This window comes from Chiloscyllium punctatum, chromosome 34, assembly GCF_047496795.1.
Source record: "Chiloscyllium punctatum isolate Juve2018m chromosome 34, sChiPun1.3, whole genome shotgun sequence".
In the NCBI taxonomy this organism is placed as follows: Eukaryota; Metazoa; Chordata; class Chondrichthyes; order Orectolobiformes; family Hemiscylliidae; genus Chiloscyllium; species Chiloscyllium punctatum.
In genome coordinates, this window is record NC_092772.1 from 5,723,193 (window position 1) to 5,745,002 (window position 21,810).

The window sequence follows — 21,810 nt, forward strand, 5'->3', positions numbered from 1 at the left end:
GTTTTAGCCACTGAACAGCATTCCATTGTTCAGCACTGCATTACACACAAACTCATTGGAATTTTTTTAACAAACACATTGTGATAACTTTGGGAAACTTCAATATTTGTATAATCTGGGACAATCACACAGTCACCATTGATATTGGAAGATGAGTTTGGTTAATTTTTTTTCAGTGTTTCTTTGAAAAACACATTGTGCAACTGTTAAGGGACATAACTATCGCAGAGCGACCATGTAATGAAACTTAGTGAATGAGTAATGTCACCTGCAGAGATCCTTCGGGAAATGTGGTAAAGTGCAGTTAAAATAAATAAAGTTTTAAAGTGATTCACAGAAAGGAAATCTGCAATAAATAAAAATAGACAATTACATGAGTTTGACAGGAGAACTGACCAAGGTAAACGCGGGAAACAGACTGAAATATGTGCCTGTAAATGAACAGTGGAAAATATTTGAAGGGACAATGCAAAATACTCAACAAAAGGACATTCAATTGAAACAGTAAAAACCTCAGCAAGAAATTCCCACTGATCCTTTACTCAGGACAAAACGAATCATACTAGATTATGAGGCTGAGAAGATCACCAAAAAGTACTTAAAAGCCTGAAGTGAGAGAGTGTTTTAGGAGTAATTGCAATGGGTCTGCTAGCAGGAGGAGGGCAGTGGGAAGGGGAATCATTGTCAAGGTTTAATGACACGATAGGAACAGGGAGAGATGAATGTGCTGGAGGTGGTGAGAGTGTTACAGAGAGTGGTCAGGGTGTTACAAAGCCAGGACGGATTTCTGCAGCTGGAGGGGTTTGCAGAGGTACGGAGGGACATAGGTATTTTTATTTATTCATTCATGGGATGTGGGTGTCACTGCCTGGAACAACGTTATTTGGCCCCTCTGCTAATTACCTAGAGGGCAGCTCAGAGTCAGTCATATTGCTGTGGGTCTGGAGTCACATGTTGGCCAGACCAGGTTAGAATATTTGATGTCCTTCCCTAAAGGAGGTTAGTGAACTAGATGAGTTCTTCCGACTGATCAACAATGTTTTAATGGTGGCCCCACCAATGTCTTTTACAGCCACAACATGACATCCCAACTCTTACACTTAATGCTCTCCCGAATGAAGGTAACCATCCCAAATGCCTTCTTCACCAGCCTGTCTACCTGTGACACCACATTCAAAGAAATGTGTACCTGGGTCACTGGATCTCTGACTGAAAACACGATCCAGGGCCCGAACAATAACTGTACAAGTCCCACCCTGGTTTGTTCCACCAAAATGGAACACCTCACCTTTATCTAATTAAACTCCATCTGCTATTCTTCAGCCCACTATCCCAGCAGTACTGTTCATCCTGTTGTATCACAGATAACATTCTCCACTATCCACTTTACCACCAATTTCAGTGTCACACAAAACAGTTACTTACCAGGAAGCCAATATTCCCATCCAAACCATTTATCCAAATGACAAACAACAGTGGACCCACTCCACCGCTGATCACATGTCTCCAGCCAGAAAAAAACAACATGCCTCCCACCACCCTCTGTCTCCTACCATCAAGCAAATTTTGTATCCAGTTCACGAGCTCCTCCTGAAAGCCATATCCTTTTTACACTGATCTGAGCTTATTACCCAGTTTACCAGACAGAACACAGAACACAGAACAGTTCAGCCCAAGACCCTTCGGCCATGATTTCATGCCAACCTTTTATCCAACTGTAAGATCAAAATAAACTACATACCCTTCATTTTACTATTATCCATGTGTCTGTCCAAGATTCTATTAAATGTCCCAGATGTGCCTAATTTTACTCCCACCATTGGCAGTCCATCCAACCACCCACCATTCTCTATTCTCTTATCCATCCTCCATTCACCTTAAAGTTACGCCCCCTTGTAATAGCCATTTATGCCATAGGAGGAAAAGTCTCTGACTATTCACTCACTCTGTGCCTCTTATCATCTTGTTCACATCCACAAAGTCGCCCCGCCCCCTTCTTCACTCCAATGAAAAAATCCTTCGCTCCCTCACCCTTTTTTGTAAGAACTGCCCTCCATTACAGGCAGCATCTTGGTAAATCTCCTGTGTACGCTCGCTAAATCGTGCGCATCCTTCCTGTAAACAGGGGACCAGAACTGAACACAATATTCCAAGTGTGGTCTCACCAGGACGCTATAAAGATGCAGTAAAACCTCACGGCTCTTACCGTCAATCCCCTTCTAAGGGGAGCCAACACAACAAGTGCCTTTTTAACAACCCTACCAACGTGCGTGGCGATTTTGAGGGATCTATTGACACTGACCCCATGATCTCTGGCAAGTAATCTACCTTTCACCCTGTATTCTGTATTCAAATTTGACCTTCCAGAATGAATCACTTCACACTTTTCCAGATTGGACTCCATCTGCCACTTCCAGCCCAGCTCTGTGTCCTGCCAATGTCCCATTGCATTCTACAACAGCTCTCCACATTCCCCACCACTCCACCAACCTTCACGTTATTGGCAAACTTACTAACCCACTCTCCAACATCCACATCCAAGTCAGTTACAAAATTCACAGAGAGCAGAGTCCCAGAGCTGATTGTTACAGAACCCCACTGGTCACTGAGCTCCAGGCTCAATACTGTCCATCTGCTGCCACCCTCTGTCTTCTCTGGGCCATCCAATCCTGTATCCAGACAGACAGATTTCCCTGTATCCCAATTTTCCTTCTTTTCTGAATGAGCCATCAACATATTCTGCCATATCCTCAAAGAATTCAATAAGGTTTGTGAGGCATGACCTGACCGCTCACAAACCCATACTGACTGTGGCTAATTTAACTATGGTTTTCCAAGTAGTCGTATATCCTGTCTTTAGAGTCCTCGCCAATAATCTGCACACCACAGACATAAAACTAAATCTGTAATTCCCAGAATTCTACCTCCGTAATATGGTCCAAACTCTACAAACGTTCTCTCCTCTCCCATGCTCCCCAGAATGACACTGGAGGGTGGAGGGAGTTACAGAGATAGGGAGGGGTATCAGGACACGAGGATTTTGCAGATATTAGGAGGTTTGCAGTGCCAAAAGGAGGCTTCAGTAATTGTGAGGTTTCATGGTGATGAAGGCATTTGAGGACGGAGGGAGGGAGGGAGGATTGTATGGAAATGAGCGGTTTCATAGTTTAGGTGTTTTGTTAGGACTGCAAAAGGTTACGGAATTGGGGAGGTTTAAGCACTTGAGATTGTTACACAAACATGGTTTTGGTTGCAATGCAGGAAGAGGATTCAGGAAGCTGGAGAGTATGGGGTCTGAACGAGGTTACACAAATGGGAAGAGTTGTCAGGAGTGGAGGTGTTTACAGAGACAGCAATGGCCTGATCTGGAGCAGAGGACCCAGATTGGGAGGGGTGTGGGGACTGGAGGTGATTTCACAGGGAGGGAGGACCATAGACCCACAGGAGGTTACAGAAATGTGGAGAGCTGTAGGGCTGACAGGGGTTCATGGAGTTGGGAATGTTGGGAGGGATAGAGAAGTTTACAGGGATAAGAATGTTTGTAGGCCAGGGCTGAATCACAGACAGGGACTGTTTTAGGGAGCTGAGCAGATTACAGAGATAAAGATATTTGTATCGACTGGAAGAACAAACTGAGATATGCAGGGTATCGTGACTAACGATGTTTATAGACATAGGAAGGATTAGGTTCTGGGGGTTATGGAGGCTGTGGAATCTGGATTTCTTTTCAGAGACTGGGATAGCAATTTTGGTCAGAAACAGTTTCACAGATAAGGGAGCATAGCACAAACAGGAGGAAGTTGTAGAGGAGGGTGACGTTTAAACAGATAGTGGTGTAAGAGCTGGACAAGGTTATGGAGATGGGTAGATGGTGGAGACACAGAAGGAGCTTACATTGACAAGGGGGTGATAGTGACAGGAGGGTGTTAAATAGATAGTGCATTTTGTAGGGACCGGATTGGGAGAGGCACAGGCATGGAGTGAGTTCGACAGATCAGGATTACTGCAGAGACCTGAGAGGATTACACTGATAGGGATGGTGGTCGGGTCTCCACAGACTGTTGGTGTTTAGGGACTGGAAGAGATTTGGTAGATAGGGAGGGATGTAAGAGCTGCAGGAGCTTATGGAGAGTTGGAGCAACTGCAGAAGTAGGTTTCTCAGACAGGAGTAGGTTATAGATAGTGAGGGTTGTGTGGTCTGAGTAAGTCAAAAAGAGGAGAGTTTTCTCGTCTGGAAGAGGTTACACTGACAGGGACAGTTGAAGAGACTGAAGCAAAAATGCATGGAGAAGGTTACACAGATCGGGAGGAGAGTAGGGGCTGAAGGTGAATACACAGACATGGAGAGTTGTATTGTTAGACGGAGCTGAGAGGGATAGGGTCCGGTGTAGGGATTTACACAGATAGAGAAGGTTGTGTGTTTTGGAGAAGGTTATACTGATACAGACAGTGTTAGGGAGTGTTTAGTGGACTACAGAGGAGCTCAGAGAGAATGTATTGTGGGGAGTGGAGGAGATTACAGACACAGGGATGGCTGTCGGGTTGAAAAGAGCTTCTACTGATCCTCAGTGCTGTAAGGCTGGAGGGAGATTATAACAGCGAGTTGTTGCCAAGACTTAATTTCTTCACTGATATAGAGCAGGTCTCAGCATGTAACTGTCAAAGGGAAGTTGAGACAGTCCAGATTAGTTTTCAGAGACACAAATGTTTATGGGAGTTTCAAGAGGGAACAATGATTGGGAGTGCTGTACCAAATGGTAATAGTTATAGGGAGGGTTCTAAAAGCAGGAAGAGGTGACAGACATATCGATCTTTGTAAGGACTGGAGAAGGTTACATAGGCAAGGAGTGTTTTAGAGTCTGGAGGAGATTACTGTGTTGAGGAGAATACTGGGGATAAGGCAAGGTGTAAGAGACGGGGATGGTTGACAGTGCTGGACGATAACCTGAATAGAATCGCCATCGTGTGCAACCAGGCCATTCGGCCCAACCAGTCCATTCCAAAACTCTGAAGAGCATCCTACCCAGACCCACCCCTCTACCTATACATTAAACCCTGAATTTCTCGTGGTGAACTTATTTAAACCACACATTCCTGAATACCACAATCAATTTATGATGGCCAATTCACTGAAGGTGCAAATTTTGGACACACACACACACACACACAGTGAGGGAATACACGCAGACACACAGTGAGGGAGGGACACATACGCAAATCGAGGGAGGGACACACACACACACACATGAAGCGAGGGAGGGACACACACACACAACGAGGGAGGGACACACACACAGCGAGAGAGGGACACACATACACAGCGAGGGAGGGACGCACATACACAGCGAGGGAGGGACACACATACACAGCGAGGAAGGGACACACATACACAGCGAGGAAGGGACACACATACACAGCAAAGAAGGGACACACATACACAGCAAGGAAGGGACACGCGCACACACACAGCGAGGGAGGGACACGCGCACACACACAGCGAGGGAGGGACACGCGCACACACAGAGCGAGGGAGGGACACGCGCACACACAGAGCGAGGGAGGGACATGCACATACACAGCAGGAAAGAGACACACACAGACATGCAGCGAAGGGACACACACACACACACTCACAGACAGTGAGGGAAGGACATGCACACACAGCGAGGGAGGGACACGCTGAGACACGCAGTGAGGGAGGGGACATGCACATACACAGCGTGGGAGGGACACGCACACAGCGAGGGAGATACACACACACACTCACACAGCGAGGGAGGGACACGCACAGACACGCAGTGAAGGGAAACACACACAGATACACAGACAGAGAGGGAAGGACATGCACACACAGCGAGGGAGGGACACGCTGAGACACGCAGTAAGGGAGCGACACGCACACACACAGCGAGGGAGGGACACGCTGAAACACGCAGTAAGGGAGCGACACGCACACACACAGCAAGGGAGGGACACGCACACACACAGCAAGGGAGGGACACGCACACACACAGCGAGGGGGAAGGCATGTGCACACAAATTGAGAGGGGGCACACACACACAAAGCGAGGGAGGGACACGCAAACAGACACACAGTGAGGGGAATACAGACAGACACACTGCGAGGGACAGGAACACACACACACACAGCGAGGGAGGGACGCGCACATACACACAGCGGGGGACGGGGACACACACACGTAAAGCGAAGGAGGGACACGCACACATACACACAAACACAGAGCAAGGGACAAACACACACTCTTACAGTGAGGGGAATACACGCAGACACACAGCGAGGGAGGTACACGCACATACACTGCAAGGAGGGACACGCACACACCGCGAAGGAGGGACAAGCTCACACATGTCGAGGGGGAGGGCATGTGGACAGAAATTGAGAGGGGGCACGCACACACACAGCGAGGGAGGGACACGCACACACAGCGAGGGGGGATGCGCACACACAATGAGGGGATATACACAAAGAGCAATGGAGGGACACATACACACACAAAGAGCGAGGGAGTGACACACGCACACAGAGCAAGAGGGACACACACACACAAAGCGAGGGTGGGATACGCACATACACTCCTAGAGGGACACACATTCTCACAGCAAGTGGGGGGCACACACACAGTGAGGGAGGGACATGTGCAAGCACAGAAACACAGACACATGCAGCGAGGGAGGAACTCGCGCACAGAAACACGCACACACAGAGCAAGAGAGGAACACTCGCAAACACACAAGCGAGGGGGGAGGCACACGCACACACACAGCGAGGGAAGGACACGCACGCACACACAGCGAGGGTGAGACACATGCACACACAGCGAGGGAGGTCCACACAAACAGAGCAAGAGAGGGACACTCACAAACACAGCGAGGGGGAGACACATGCACCCACAAGAGGGAAGGCCACACACACGCGTGCACATCTAGAGGGACACACACACACACACACACACAGAGCAAGAGAGGGACACGCACACACGCAGCCAGGGAGAGGCATGCACACACAGCGAGGGAGGGTCACACACAAACACACACACACAGAGCAAGAGAGGGACACACACACACACACACACAGCGAGGGGGAGACACATGCACACAGCGACGGAGGGCCATGCACAGCAAGAGGGACAAACACACACACACACACACACACACACAGCAAAGGGGGGGATCTCACACATACACAGCGAGGGAGGGACACGCACACACACACAACAGCAAGGGGGACACGCACACTCACAGCATGGGAGGAGACACACTTACACACACACACACACACACACAGCGAGGGAGGGACACGCAGTGAAGGGGGGGACACACAAACACATATAGTGAGGATATGACACGTACACACACACAGCAAGGAAGGGACACACACACACACGGCGAGGGAGGGATATGCACACACACAGCGAGGGAGGGACACCCACACACAGGGAAGGAGGGACAAGTAGACACACGGCGAGGGGGAGGGCAAGTGCACAGAAATTGAGAGGGTGCACGCACACACAGCGACTGGGGATACGCACAGGCACAGCGAGGGAGGGATACGCGCACACACAGCGAGGGGGGACATGCACTCACACACCGAGGGGAGATGCGCACATACAGTGAGGGGGATATACACAAAGAGCAAGGGTGGGACACACACACAGCAAGAGGGACACACACACACATACACAGAGCAAGGGGAGAAAGTCACACATACACACACACACACATCCAGGGAGGGACATGCACACACAGCGAGGGAGGGACACACACAAACACACACACACAGAGCTAGGGAGGGAAGGACATGCACAAACAGTGTGGGAGGGACAGGCACACACAGCGAGGGACAGACATACACATACACAGCGAGGGACACACACACACACACACACACGGAAGGAGGAACAAGCACACACATGACGAGGGGGAGGAAATGTGCACAGAAAGTGAGAGGGGGCACGCACACACAGTGAGAGGGGACACACACTGACACGGCGAGGGAGGGACACAGGCACACACAGCAAGGGGGGACATGCACTCACACAGTGAGGGGGATGTACACAAAGAGCAAGGGAGGGACACACATACACACAAACACACACAAACACACACAGAGCAAGGGGGAAAAGTCACACATACACAGCGAGGGAGGGACACGCACATACACAGCAATGGACACACACACACACACACACACAGAGCGAGGGAGGGACACACACACACTCACACACACAGCGAGCGAGGGACACACAAACAGCGAGGGAGTGAAACGTACACATACAGTGAGAGAGTGACACACACACACAAACACACACACAGTGAGGCAGGGAAGGACATGCACACACACAGAGCAAGTGAGGGACACACACTCACAGCAAGAGAGGGACACGCACACACACAGCGAGGGGGGAGACACATGCTCACTCAACAAGGGAGGGCCAAGCACACACTCGCACAGCAAGAGGGACACACACACACACACACACACACACACACACAGAGCAAGCGTGGAAAGTCATACATACACAGCGAGGGAGGGACACGCACATACACAGAGCGAGAGAGGGACACACACACACACACGCACAGAGTGAGGGAGGACGTACACACACAGTGAGGGAGGGACACTCAGCGAAGGGACACACACACAGGCACAGTGAGGGAAAGACATGCATGCGCACATACACAGAGAGAGAGTGAGGGACACACACAGAGCGAGGGACGGGGACACACACACACGCAATGTGAAGGAGTGACATGCAAACACACACAGTGAGAGGGGGATACACGCAGACACACAGTGAGGCAGGGACACACAAACACAGACACACACAGAGCAAGAGAGGGACACTCGCAAACACAGCGAGTGGGAGACACATGCATACACACGCACAGCAAGAGGTACACATACACACACACACACAGAGCAAGAGAGGGACACGCACGCACACACACAACCAGGGAGGGATATGCACACACAGCAAGGGAGGGTCACACACAAACACACACACACACACACACACAGAGGGAGGGACACGCACATACACACATATATACACACAGCGAGGGAGAGACACGCGCACACACAGCGAGTGAGGGACACGCAGTGAAGGGGTGACACAAGAACACATACTGTGAGCATGTAACACGTACACACACACACACAGCGAGGAAGAGATACACACACACACAGCGAGAGAGGGACGTGCTGAGACATGCAGCGAGGGAGGGACACACACACAGGGAAGGAGGGACAAGCACACACACGGCGAGGGGGGAGGAAATGTGCACAGAAAGTGAGGGGACACGCACACACAGTGAGTGGGACAGGCACTGACACGGCGAGGGAGGGACACAATCACACAGAGCAAGGGGGGACATGCACTCACACAGCGAGGGGAATATACACAAAGAGCAAGGGAGGGACACACACACACACACACACACACACACACACACACACACGAACTCACACACACACACACACACAAACTCACACAGCGTGCGAGTGACGCACAGGCACAGTGAGGAATTGACACGCATGCATACACACACACACACACACACACACACCGAGGGAGGGACACTCACATACACTGCAAAAGGGACACACATACTCACAGCAAGAGGGGGACACACACAGTGAGAGTGGGACACACACACACAGACGGAGGGAAGGACATGCACACACACAGCGAGGGAGGGATATACACCAACACACAGAGCGAGAGACGGACACGCACATAAACAGCAAGGGAGGGACACGCGCACACACAGGGAAGGAGGGACAAGCAGACATACGGTGAGGGGGATGGCATGTGCACAGAAATTGAGAGGGGGCACATACACACAGCGAGACGGGACACACGCACACACAGCAAGGGGGGACAGGCACTCACACAGCGAGGGGCGATGCGGACACACAATGGTGGGGATATGCACAAAGAACAAGGGAGGGATACACACTCAAAGCGAGGAAGTGACACACGCACACACAGCAAGAGGCACACTCACACACGCACAAAGCAAGGGAGGGACACGCGCATAGACACACAGCAAGGAAGGGGCACACACACACACACACACACGCAGCGAGGGAAGGACACTCACATACACTGTAAACGGGTCACACATACTCACAGCAAGAGGGGACACGTACACACAGCGAGGGATGGACACGCTCATGCCCAAGCACACAAACACAGACACACAGCGAGAGAGGGGCACGCACACACACAGCCAGTGAGGGACATGGACACACACACACACACACACACACACACACAGAGCAAGAGAGGGTCACGCACACACACAGTGAGGAGGAGACTCATGCACACACAGCGAGGGAGGGCCACACACACACATGCAGAGCAAGAGGGAGACACACACAGAGCAAGGGAGTAACTCACACATACACAGCGAGGGAGGGACACACACACACACACACACACACACACAGTGAGGAGGGACACACACACACACACACACACACACACACAGTGAGGAGGGACACACACACACACACACACACACACACACACACACACACACACACACACACAGTGAGGAGGGACAGACACACACACATACACACACACAGTGAGGAGGGACACACACACACGCGCACACACACGCACACACACACACACACTGAGGAGGGACACGCACACACACACACAGTGAGGAGGGACACACACACACACACACACACACACACACACAGTGAGGAGGGACACACACACACACACACACACACACACACACAGAGTGAGGAGGGACACACACACACGCACACACACACACATACACACACACAGAGTGAGGAGGGACACACACACACACACACGCACACACACACACACACACACAGTGAGGAGGGACACACACACACACACACACAGTGAGGAGGGACACGCACACACAGCAAGGGGGACGTACACACAAGTTGAGGGAGAACACACACACACGCACAGCGAGGAAGGGACACACACACACACACACAGCGAGGGAGGGACACGCAGTGAAGGGACACACACAGACACAGCGAGGGAAGGACATGCCCACGCACATACACAGAGAGCGAGGGACACACACACACAGTGAGGGAGGGACACACACAGAGTGAGGGAGGGACACGCTGATACACGCAGCGAGGGAGGGAGCATGGACACACACAGCGTGGGAGACACACACACACACACACACACAGCGAGGGAGCGACACGCACACACACAGCGAGGGAGGGACACACAGCGAAGGAGGGACAAGCACACACACCACGAGGGGGAGGGCATGTGCACACAAATTGAGAGGGGGCACACACACGCAAAGCAAAGGAGGGACACGCACAAATACACACACACACACACACAAACACACACACACACAGAGCGAGGGGTATACATGCAGACACACGGCGAGGGAGGGACACGCACACACAGAGCGAGGGAGGGACACGCACACACAGACAGTGAGGGAGCGACACATGCATGAGAAAGCACACAAACACAGACAGACACAGCGAGAGAGTGACACACACACACAGACACACACACACAGCAAGAGAGGGACACACGCCCAGACAGCGAGGGGGGAGACACATGCTCACACAACGAGGGAGGGCCAAGCACACACTCGCACAGCAAGAGGGACACACACACACATACACACAGTGAGGAGGGACACACACACACACACACACACACACACACACACACGCGCACACACACACACACACACACACACACACAGAGCAAGGGAGGGACACGCACACACACAGCGAGGGAGGAACACACACGCGCAGAGTGAGGGAGGGACACGCAGCGAAGAGACACACACACAGACACAGCGAGGGAAGGACATGCACAGTCAGTGAGGAAAGGACATGCATGCGCACATACACAGAGAGTGAGGGACACACACACAGTGAGGGAGTGACACACACACACAGAGCAAGGGAGGGACACGCTGAGACACGCAGCGAGGGAGGGAGCATGGACACACACAGCGTGGTAGGGACACACACACACAGCGAGGAAGCGACACGCACACACATAGCGAGAGAGGGACACACAGTGAAGGAGGGACAAGCACACACACCGCAAGGGGTAGGGCATGTGCACACAAATTGAGAGGGTGCACACACATGCAAAGCGATGGAGGGACACACACATACACACAGTGAGGGGGATACATGCAGACACACGGCGAGGGAGGGACACACACAGTGAGGGACAGGGACACACACACGCAAAGTGAAGGAGGGACACGCAGACACACACACACAGCGATGAGGGACACACACACACACACACAGCGAGGGAGGGACACAGACACACACAGCGAGGGAGGGACACACACACAGCGAGGGAGGGACACACACACAAAGCAAGTGCGACGCGCACACAGTGAGAGAGGGACACACACACACACAGCGAGGGACGGACACACAGACACACAGTGAGTGAGTGATATGCATACACACACATACAGAGCGAGGAGAGGACACCCTCACACACTGCAAGAGGGGCACACGCACACACACACAGCGAGGGTTGGACACGCACACACACAAGAAGGTTGAGACACGCAGACACAGCGAGGGTGGGACATTGCTCAGAAAGCGAGAGGGGACACACACACACACAAAGTGAGGGATGGTGACACACAGACATACGCACACACAAACAAAAACACAGAGCGAGGGAGGGACATGCACACACACAGTGAGGGAGGGATATGCTCACACACATAGTGAAGGAGGGACATGCTCACACACAGCAAGGGAGGTACAAACACACAAGTGAGGAGAGTTACACACACACAGCGAGGGAAGGGGATACGCACGCATACACACACAAACACAGAACAATGGAGGGACACGTGCACACACAGTGATGTGTATCCTCGGACATGTCATTATCCAGCTCTCACTCCAGTCTGCGCCCTCACAGTGTCAGCGTCTCTGTGACTCCCAGGTACAACTAGGCCTCGATCCTCAGGGCTGATTTATATTCTCCCAGGTGTGAGTCAGCCTCAAGCTCCTGCTCCAAGTTGCTCCCTCACACGGTCACTCCCTCTGTGACTCAGTGCTGATTTCGAGCCTCCTGCTCTGCTTTATATCCAACGCCAAGTCCCAGTCGGCCTTGACCCTCGCTGCTGATTTATATTCTCCCACTTTGTGCTGCTCTCTCTCAGCTTCTCTCCCCTTGTGATTCCCAGGTAATGGTAGGCCTCAAGCCTCAGCTGAGATTTATAACATCCCATTCCACACTGCTCTCTTACAGGATCGCCGTTGTGCCTGGAAGACAGTGGGAAAGGGGAGGATTAGACAGAGCAGAGGGTGTTACAGTGATTGAGGGAGCTGTAGGGGATGAAACAGGTTATCTGGGGAGCTAGGCAGACCTGCAGTATCTAAAGAACTTTACTGGAAGATACAGCGAAAGTTGCAGACACTGAACAAGGCAAAGGAAATAGAGAGATGGTGGCTTGTTCATGACTGAGCTTAGTAGAGTCTAAAGGGCTTCAAAGTTTGGGAGAAGATTTGTAGCTTGGGTGCTCCTTGTTGTGGTTCTGTTCGCCGAGTTGGGAATTTGTGTTGCAGACGTTTCGTCCCCTGTCTAGGTGACATCCTCAGTGCTTGGGAGCCTCCTGTGAAGCGCTTCTGTGATCTTTCCTCCGGGATTTATAGTGATTTGTATCTGCCGCTTGCGGTTGTCATATCCAGCTGTCCGCTGCAGTGGCCAGTATATTGGGTCCAGGTCGATGTGCTTATAGATTGAATCTGTGGATGAGTGCCATGCCTCGAGGAATTCCCTGGATGTTCTCTGTTTGGCTTGTTCTATAATAGTAGTGTTGTCCCAGTCGAACTCACGTTGCTTGTCATCTGCATGTGTGGCTACTAAGGATAGCTGGTCGTGTCGTTTCGTGGCCAGTTTGGTGTTCATGGGTGCGGATCGTTAGCTGTCTTCCTGTTTGTCCTATGTAGTGTTTTGTGCAGTCCTTGCATGGGATTTTGTACACGACATTGGTTTTGCTCATGCTGGGTGTCAGGTCCATCGTCCTGGTGAGTTGTTGTCTGAGAATGGCTGTTGGTTTGTGTGCTGTTATGAGTCCTAGTGGTCGCAGTAGTCTGGCTGTCAGTTCGGAAATGTTCCTGATGCATGGTAGTGTGGCTAGTCCTTTGGGTCGTGGCATGTCTTCATTCCGTTGTCTTTCCCTGAGGCATCTGTGGATGACATTGCGTGGAGTTTGACCCCACACCGCAGCTCACCAATAGGATAAACAACACACTGAGAAACCTACAATAAAAAACGGACAGATAACCAGGTTTGACCGACAGGGAATGAAAACTGAAACCAACAACACCCCCAGATTCTATGGACTACCCAAATTGCACAAACCAGCCATCCCACTCAGACCCATAGTATCACTACCAGGGACACCATCACACAAACTGGCTAAAGAACTACAGCAGAAACTGAAACACCTGATCAGCGGATCCAGACACTCTATACAATCGACACAGGAATTCTTGGACATCATCAGAAATATACACATAGACAAGGAAGAAACTATGGTCTCATTCGATGTAACGGCACTGTTCACCTCTACCGACAAAACCCTAGCCAGAGAAACAATAGCCAACCTGCTGGACATACAGAACAGACAACAGGACGTTGAACCTATCAACAAAGACGGCATACTCAAACTACTGGACCTGTGCCTCACAACACACTTCACATTCAACAACCAAATATATGAACAAATCAACGGCACACCCATGGACTCACCCATCTCTGGACTCATAGCAGAAGTGCTAATGCAAAGATTAGAACAAACAGTCTTACTGCAAATTCAACCCAAACTCTGGGTCAGATATGTGGAGGACACCTTTGTAATCATTAAAAACACAGAAATAGAGAACACACACCGGATCATCAACGCCACACTCACCGCAATCCGATTCACAAGAGAGAAAGAAAAGGGCAACCAACTCCCATTCCTTGACGTGACGGTACAGAGAACACCGAATGGAGAATTCACCACAAAGGTATACAGGAAAGCAACACACACAGACCAAGTCCTGATCTATGAAAGCAACCACCTCAACACACACAAAAGAAGTTGCATCAAGACACTGTTCAAAAGGGCCACAACACACTGCAGTACACAGAACTGCAAAAAGAGGAAGAATGTATCCACCAAAAACGGATTCCCCCCGCAATTTCATGAGGGATTGTCTGTATGGATTTGCTAGACGACTGTCCTCTGATATTGATGAGGGCCGTGCAGATGATGTGGTTTATATGGAGTTCATTAAGGTCTTTGACAAGGTCCCACACGGAACGCTGGTCCAAAAGGGAAGATCCCATGGGATCCAAGGTCAGTTGGTAAATTGGCTCCACACGTGGTGGAGGGTTGGTTTTGTGACTGAAAGCTTTTGCCCAGCGGATGTACCACAGGGATCTGTGCAGGAGCCATTGCTGTTCATTATGGACATTAATCACTCAGATGTGAAAGCAGACGGTAACATTAGTAGGTTTGCCGATAACATGAAAGGTGAGGGTGTTGTCCACATTGAGGGGGATGGACTCAGGCTGCAGTCTGATATCGATCAGATGATAAACTGAGCAGAGTAATGGCAGACAGAGTTTACTTCTGGTCACTGTGAGGTAATGCACTGTGGGAAGTCTAATAAATGAATGATATACATCATGAATGGTCGGTCCTCCTGGAGAACTGAGGGACACAGGGACCTTGGTGGGCAAGTCCCTGGATGTCTGAAGGTGTCAGCACAGGTAGACAGGGTGGGGAATACACCTGAACTGGGAGCAGGAGGGGGACCCACATCCTGGTGGGGAACGTTGCTGGAGCTGCTCGAGAGGATTTAAACTTGTCTGGCAGGGCTGTGTGACCCCAAAGAGTCATAAGGCCAGAAAGAAAGTTGAGGCTGGTACAAAGGTTCAACAGAGGAATATAAGTGGACAAGGCAGGCAAGAACATAGCAGACAATTATGGAAAAGTGGTGGATTAAACTGCAGTTATTTCAATACAAAGGGCCAGACAGATAAGGCAGATGAACCCAGAGCATGGATGGGAACATGGGATTGGGATCCCATAGATATTACAGAAACACAGCTGAGGGAGCAACAGGAGCAGCAGCTCAATGTTCCGGAGACAGATGCTACAGGAAGGAGAGAACAGGAGGCAAAACAGGAGGAGAGCTGGTGGGTTTGATTGGGGGAAACATCCCAGCAGTACCTCAAGGGAGGATTCATGTAGGATCGCCCAGTTAAACGATATTAGTGGAACTGAGAAATAAAAATTGGTCATTAGTTTTCTACGGTCAGACTACAGCGATAGGCAATGGGAGATGGAGGAGCAAATATGTCAGGAGATTTCAGACATCTCTTAGAATAATAGGGTTGTAATGATAGGGGATCTTAACCGTTCCAAACCTGGACTGGGATTGTTTCTAAGTTAAACATTTGGATGGAAGGTATTTGTTAAGTGTGTTCCGAAAACTCCCAGTCATTATGTAAGTGGCCCAACTGGAGAATGGGGCTATACCTGACCTCCCCTTGGGAAACAAGGGAGGGAACGGGACTGAGGTGTTAGTGGGGGAGCACTTTGGAAAGTTACCACAATTGTATTAGTTTGAAAACAGCGATGGAAAAGGACAGGCCCGATCCACAAGTTAAAGTTATTCAATGGAGCAAGATAGTATTAGACAGGAATTTTTAAAGTAGATCAGGGGAGAGTATTTGCAGATAAAGGGAAATCTGGCAAGTAGGAATATTTTAAAATCGAGATAAAAGGAGCGTTCAGCGCCAGTGTGTTCCTGTTAGTGTGCAGCTGAATGCTGACTGAATTAGGAAACACTGGCTGAGTTGAGGCTGTGGTCAAGAAAAAGGGGGTCACATGTCAGATATAACTGGCTGGCTCAAGGGAATCCCTTCAGGAGCATCGGGGCTGTAGAAATACACTTAGGATAGAAATCAGGAATGTAAAAAGGGGACACGAGATAGCGTTGGCAGAGAAAGTTAAGGAGAATCCAAAGAGACTCTACAAGTGTATTAAGAGCAAAAGAAGAGCTCGGGACAAACCCGGTCTCCTTAATAATCAATGAAGGCAACAATGTGTGAAACTGCAAGATCCAAAACAAATATTTCACTTTGGAACTTACTGTGGATAAAGACTGGGGCGCTCAAGGAACTAAACAGTGTTTGGCCTGACCACTATTGGAATAATGTGTGCAATTCTGGTCTCAATGTCATCGGAAGGATGTCGTGGAACATGAAATGGTTCAGAAGAAATGACCAAAGATGGTGCCAGTGTTGGAGGGTTTGTGCTTCAGGGAAAAGCCTGAATAGACTGGGGCTGTTTTCACTTGAACATGGGAGGCTGAGGAGTTAACCGATAAAGGGTGTTTAAAATCATGGTGGTCATCGACAGGGTCAATAGACAAGGTCATTTCCCCAGGCGAGGGAAACTTTTCAAAGGGGTCTAAAGGACAACTGGCTCCCGCAGAGTGGATGGAATAAGCTGCCAGAGCAAATAGTGGAGGCTGATAGAAATACATTTCAAAGGCATGTGGATGGGTGTATGAATAGGAAGAGTTTAGAGGGATATTGGCAAAATTCTGGCAAATGTGACGAGAAACGTCATGCAGGAGTTGGTCCGAAGGGCCTGTTTCTGTGCTGTACATCTCTATGACTCAACGTCTTGAAATGAGTCCACATTATAGAAAAGGAGGTGCTGGAGGTTTTAAAACACAAAGGTAGAGAAATCCCCAGGACCTGATCAAATGGATCTCAGGACATTGTGGGAAGCTGGTGAAGAAATTGAAGGGCCCCGAACAGAGACATTTGTACCATAGAGAGCTAGGTGTGATAGGCTGTTAGACTGGAGGGTGGCATTGTGGACAGTGAAGAAGGTTTTCTGGGATTACAAAGGGATCCTGATGAAAGGTGTGAATGAATGGCTGAAAAACTGTCGATGGAGTTCAATCTGAATAAATGCGAGGTAATGCATTTTGTACAACAAACCCGGGTAGGGCTTATAAAATTAATAGCAAGACCTTCGGTAGTGTTGTAGAACAGAGGGACCTCAGGGTTCAGCTACATAATTCTTTGAAGTTTGTAACATGGAGAGACAGGATAGTTTAAAAAAAGGTGCTTGTCTCACTTGCTTTCATTGCTCAGTCCTTTGGATATAGGAGTTGGGAAGGCGCATTGAGATTATACAGGCCATTGGTGAGTCCTCTTCTGGAATACTGTGTCCAGTTCTGGTCTCCCAGTTATAGGAAGGATATTATTAAGCTGGAAAGGGTTGGGAGGAGATTTACTGGGATGTGGCTGGGTACGAAAGGCTTCAGTATAAAGAAAGGCTGAATAGGTTGGTATTTTTCACTGAAACCTGAATGTTGACAGATGACCTCATAGAAGTTTATAAAATCATGAGGGGGATCGATAGAGTTAATGGGAGTTGTCTTTTCCCATGGACAGGGGAGTTTCAAGACAAGGCACTACATTTTTAAGTTTAGAGAAGAGACATTTTAAAAAAAAGACTTGAGAGGCACATTGTTACACAGAGGGTGGGTTGTGTGTGAAATGAACTTCCCAAGAACATGGGGACAATTACAATGTTTAACAGACATTTAGATTAGTACAGGAATAGGAACAGTTTGAAGGGATATGATCCAGAAACAGGCAGGTGGGATGAGATCTGTTTTAGAGTATGGTTAGCGTTAACTGAACAGTGCGGAGTGCGGTATGCCTCCAACTATGATTATAATGTTGTGTCATTAATTAAGAAAGGCTGCAAGAGAAAGCCAGGGAACTACAGACTGATGAGCGAGACATCAGGGTGGGTCAGTTGTTGGAGGTCATTCTAAGAGGTAGGCCTTACATGCATTTGGAAAGATAAGGCCTGATTACAGACAGCCAGCATGGCTTTGTGCATGGGAAAACGTGTCCCACAAACTTGACTGGAGTTTGCTCAAGATGTTACCAAAATGATAGACGAAGGGGCCAAGGAATGAAAGATGGAGTTTAATTCAGTTGTTGGATTTAGTTCAGACAAACCAAGGAGGACTAACACGGGTAATGGTTGGGCCCTGAACAGTGTTGTAGAAAAGAGAGAGACCAAGGGGTGCAGTTACATTGTTCCTTTGACTGGCATCACAGGGTGACAGGTTGTTGAAAGCGGCAATTGGCACACTTGTGAGAGCATTGGTGAGAGCATTGAGTACATGAGTTGGAGATATTGGTAACACTGTCGTCAATATTTTTCCTGGGCAGAGGAGGCCACGGGGTGACCTTATACAAGTTTATGAAACCATGTATGGTCTAAGTAAGGTGAATTGCCAAGGGTAGGTGTGTCCAAAGCTAGAGGCATAAACGTGACGTGAGACAGCAAGGATTTAAAGAGGGAGCTGAGGGGCAACATTATCCACAGAGGATGGTGCATAGACGGAATGGACTGCCAGAGGAAATGGTAAAAACAAGTACAATTACAACATGGAAAAGACACTCGGGCAGGTACATGGAGAGGAGAAGGTTTGAAGGGATATGAGCCAAACACAGGCAAACCCGACTCATTCCATTTAGGAAATCTCAGCCAAAGAGTCATGCAGCACAGAAACAGACCCGATGTCTCCAGTTATTGGAGGAGGAGACTATCGAGACAAGGCATGTTGTAGAGACTGAAGCAAGTTACAGCGATACGGATGGTCATCTGGACTGGAGGTTTCAAATATGTGAAATAATTGGAGAGAGGGGAGGAGATGACAGAGATAGGAACTGTTATAGGAGTTAGAATGATTGAAGACACTGGTCCTCAATACAAGCCATAGATACAATGTTGGAGAGGGAATAGGGAACAGAAAGATCCCAGGCTGCATTACCACCCTCTCGTGGGAGGCCTGCTTTCCCCTCAGTTGTTCTGATGCTCCCTAAGAAAGCACAAGCCTGGACTGATAACTGGGAACTCCCGATGCTGTCTCATTGCAACAAAACTTGCAGCAGGCGTGGTGATTATTACTTTCTGCTCTGTGCACTGGAATGATCTTACCTGGCAGCAGGATTTATTGAAGACTCCCGACCTCCCTGACTTTGTCTTTCTGGCTGACCAACCATCATCCCAACCAGCAGTTGGCAAGTCTATTGAGTCTGGAACTTCATGAGTACCTGTAGAGGACACAGAAATGGGCAGAATGGGCAATTAGATGAATGCTTTGAGGGTTACACATATAGAATGGCACTGAGCCCACAGAGATCTGGAAAATCCTGACCTGTGTTGCCTCATCTCTCTGGAGTGGAGAATTCTGTTGGCTCATGATCTGGAGTAGCTTCAAAAGTGAGAGACGCTGACAGAGGCAGCAATTAGACCCACACAGTGAGGGATACCACATGGAGAGGTACCGAGTCACATCATCAGAGTGCCGGGTCAAACACTTGTGCTGGAAGAAAGAGTTTTGATTCATGTTGCACTGGGATATACAAACTGTGAGCAGGCGAAGTGATGGCCTAGAGGCATTATTGTGTGACAATTTATCCAGAAACTCAGCAAGTGTTCTCTGGACACAGGTTCAAATCCCAACATTGCAAATGATTGAATGTGAAGTAAATGCTTCAAAAACAATGTAATTAAAACCTGTAAGTGAGTATTAAACAATTGCTGATGTTAAGAAAAGTCCATCGGGTGCACTCCTGTCTTTAGTGAAGTAATCTCAGGTGGGACTGGGATATCACAGGTATTACAGAAACAACAGCTGAGGGAGGGACAGGACAGTCAGCTTAATGCTCCAGGGGACAGATGCTGCAGGAAGGACAGAAGGGGAGCTGAGAGAGGAGGAGAGCTGCTGGTTCTGATGGGGTGAAACATCCCAGCAGGACTGAGAGAGGATATTCCTGCAGGATCGCCCAGTGAAGCTGTGTTCGTGGAATTAATCAATAACAATGGGGCTTCCCTTTCCTCTGATTGTTCTACAGACCCCGAGAGCCCCGCCCTCCTGCACCTTGACCTTCTCAAGATGGCGGCCCTGAGGCCCGCGCTCCTTCTTCCCTCAAACAAATGGCGGCCGTGACCCTGGGCCGCTTCGCTGATCAGAGACCGCCACCTCCTTACCCGGGCCTGGAGGGCCTTTTTAGAGTTATTTTTAACCTGTATCCAGGAATTGTGAATTCTCTTCGCTCCTTTTTCCCAGCGAGGCTCCCTCACACCGGCTCTAAGCGCGACTCTCTGAATCCGATCGCAGCCGCTGCCGGAGAAAGCAGCTCCATGTCTCTCTCTCTCTGTGTCCTGATCAATGTGACACTGCGCATGCTCCACATAGAATCCAAACCGCGCGTGCGTCTGAGATTATCGGTGAGTTTATAGAGAATATTCATATCTACACAGGATCATGGGTGAAATATTAGTCATTAACAGTTGCTCTGTCGAGTTACAGTCATTGAGATCATTAGTATGCAAATAGATTGTTCGGTCCAATTTAACCATACTAGCCAGGTATGTAAATTACCAATCGTTCTGGGAGTTTGAAAATAAATTTCTTACTCGCATTGTGTTAACCGACCTGTGAATTATTCACGCCGACCTGTGAATTATTCTTAGCTCGTCGCCCTAAACTTTTGCAAAATCACCCATGTATTTATCCAAGGATTGTTTAAATCTCCCTAATGTACGTTATCAGATTTACATCTCAACTATTTTGTAAAAATCTCACATTGATTCATGAGAAAGGTTGAATGCTCCACTATGTAGTGAGAATGATCAATCCTGCAAAATAGT

At 49.3% G+C, this 21,810-nt stretch overlaps 1 long non-coding RNA gene across 7 annotated transcripts in view; it reads right to left on the reverse strand.

Annotated features, from left to right (window-relative positions):
• The window catches only part of LOC140458760 (uncharacterized), a 90,200-nt gene extending 68,881 nt beyond the window's left edge, over positions 1-21,319 (reverse strand). For 6 of the 7 annotated variants that reach the window (XR_011953659.1, XR_011953660.1, XR_011953658.1 and 3 more), the window contains exons 1-2: positions 21,184-21,319; positions 20,092-20,207 (exon numbers count right to left, since the gene is read on the reverse strand). This is a non-coding gene — a long non-coding RNA (uncharacterized lncRNA). Of the gene's footprint in view, positions 1-12,966; positions 14,316-20,091; positions 20,208-21,183 lie in introns of all 7 variants that reach the window. The other variant, XR_011953661.1, reaches the window with a different exon arrangement.
• Between the last annotated feature and the right edge of the window lie 491 nt (positions 21,320-21,810).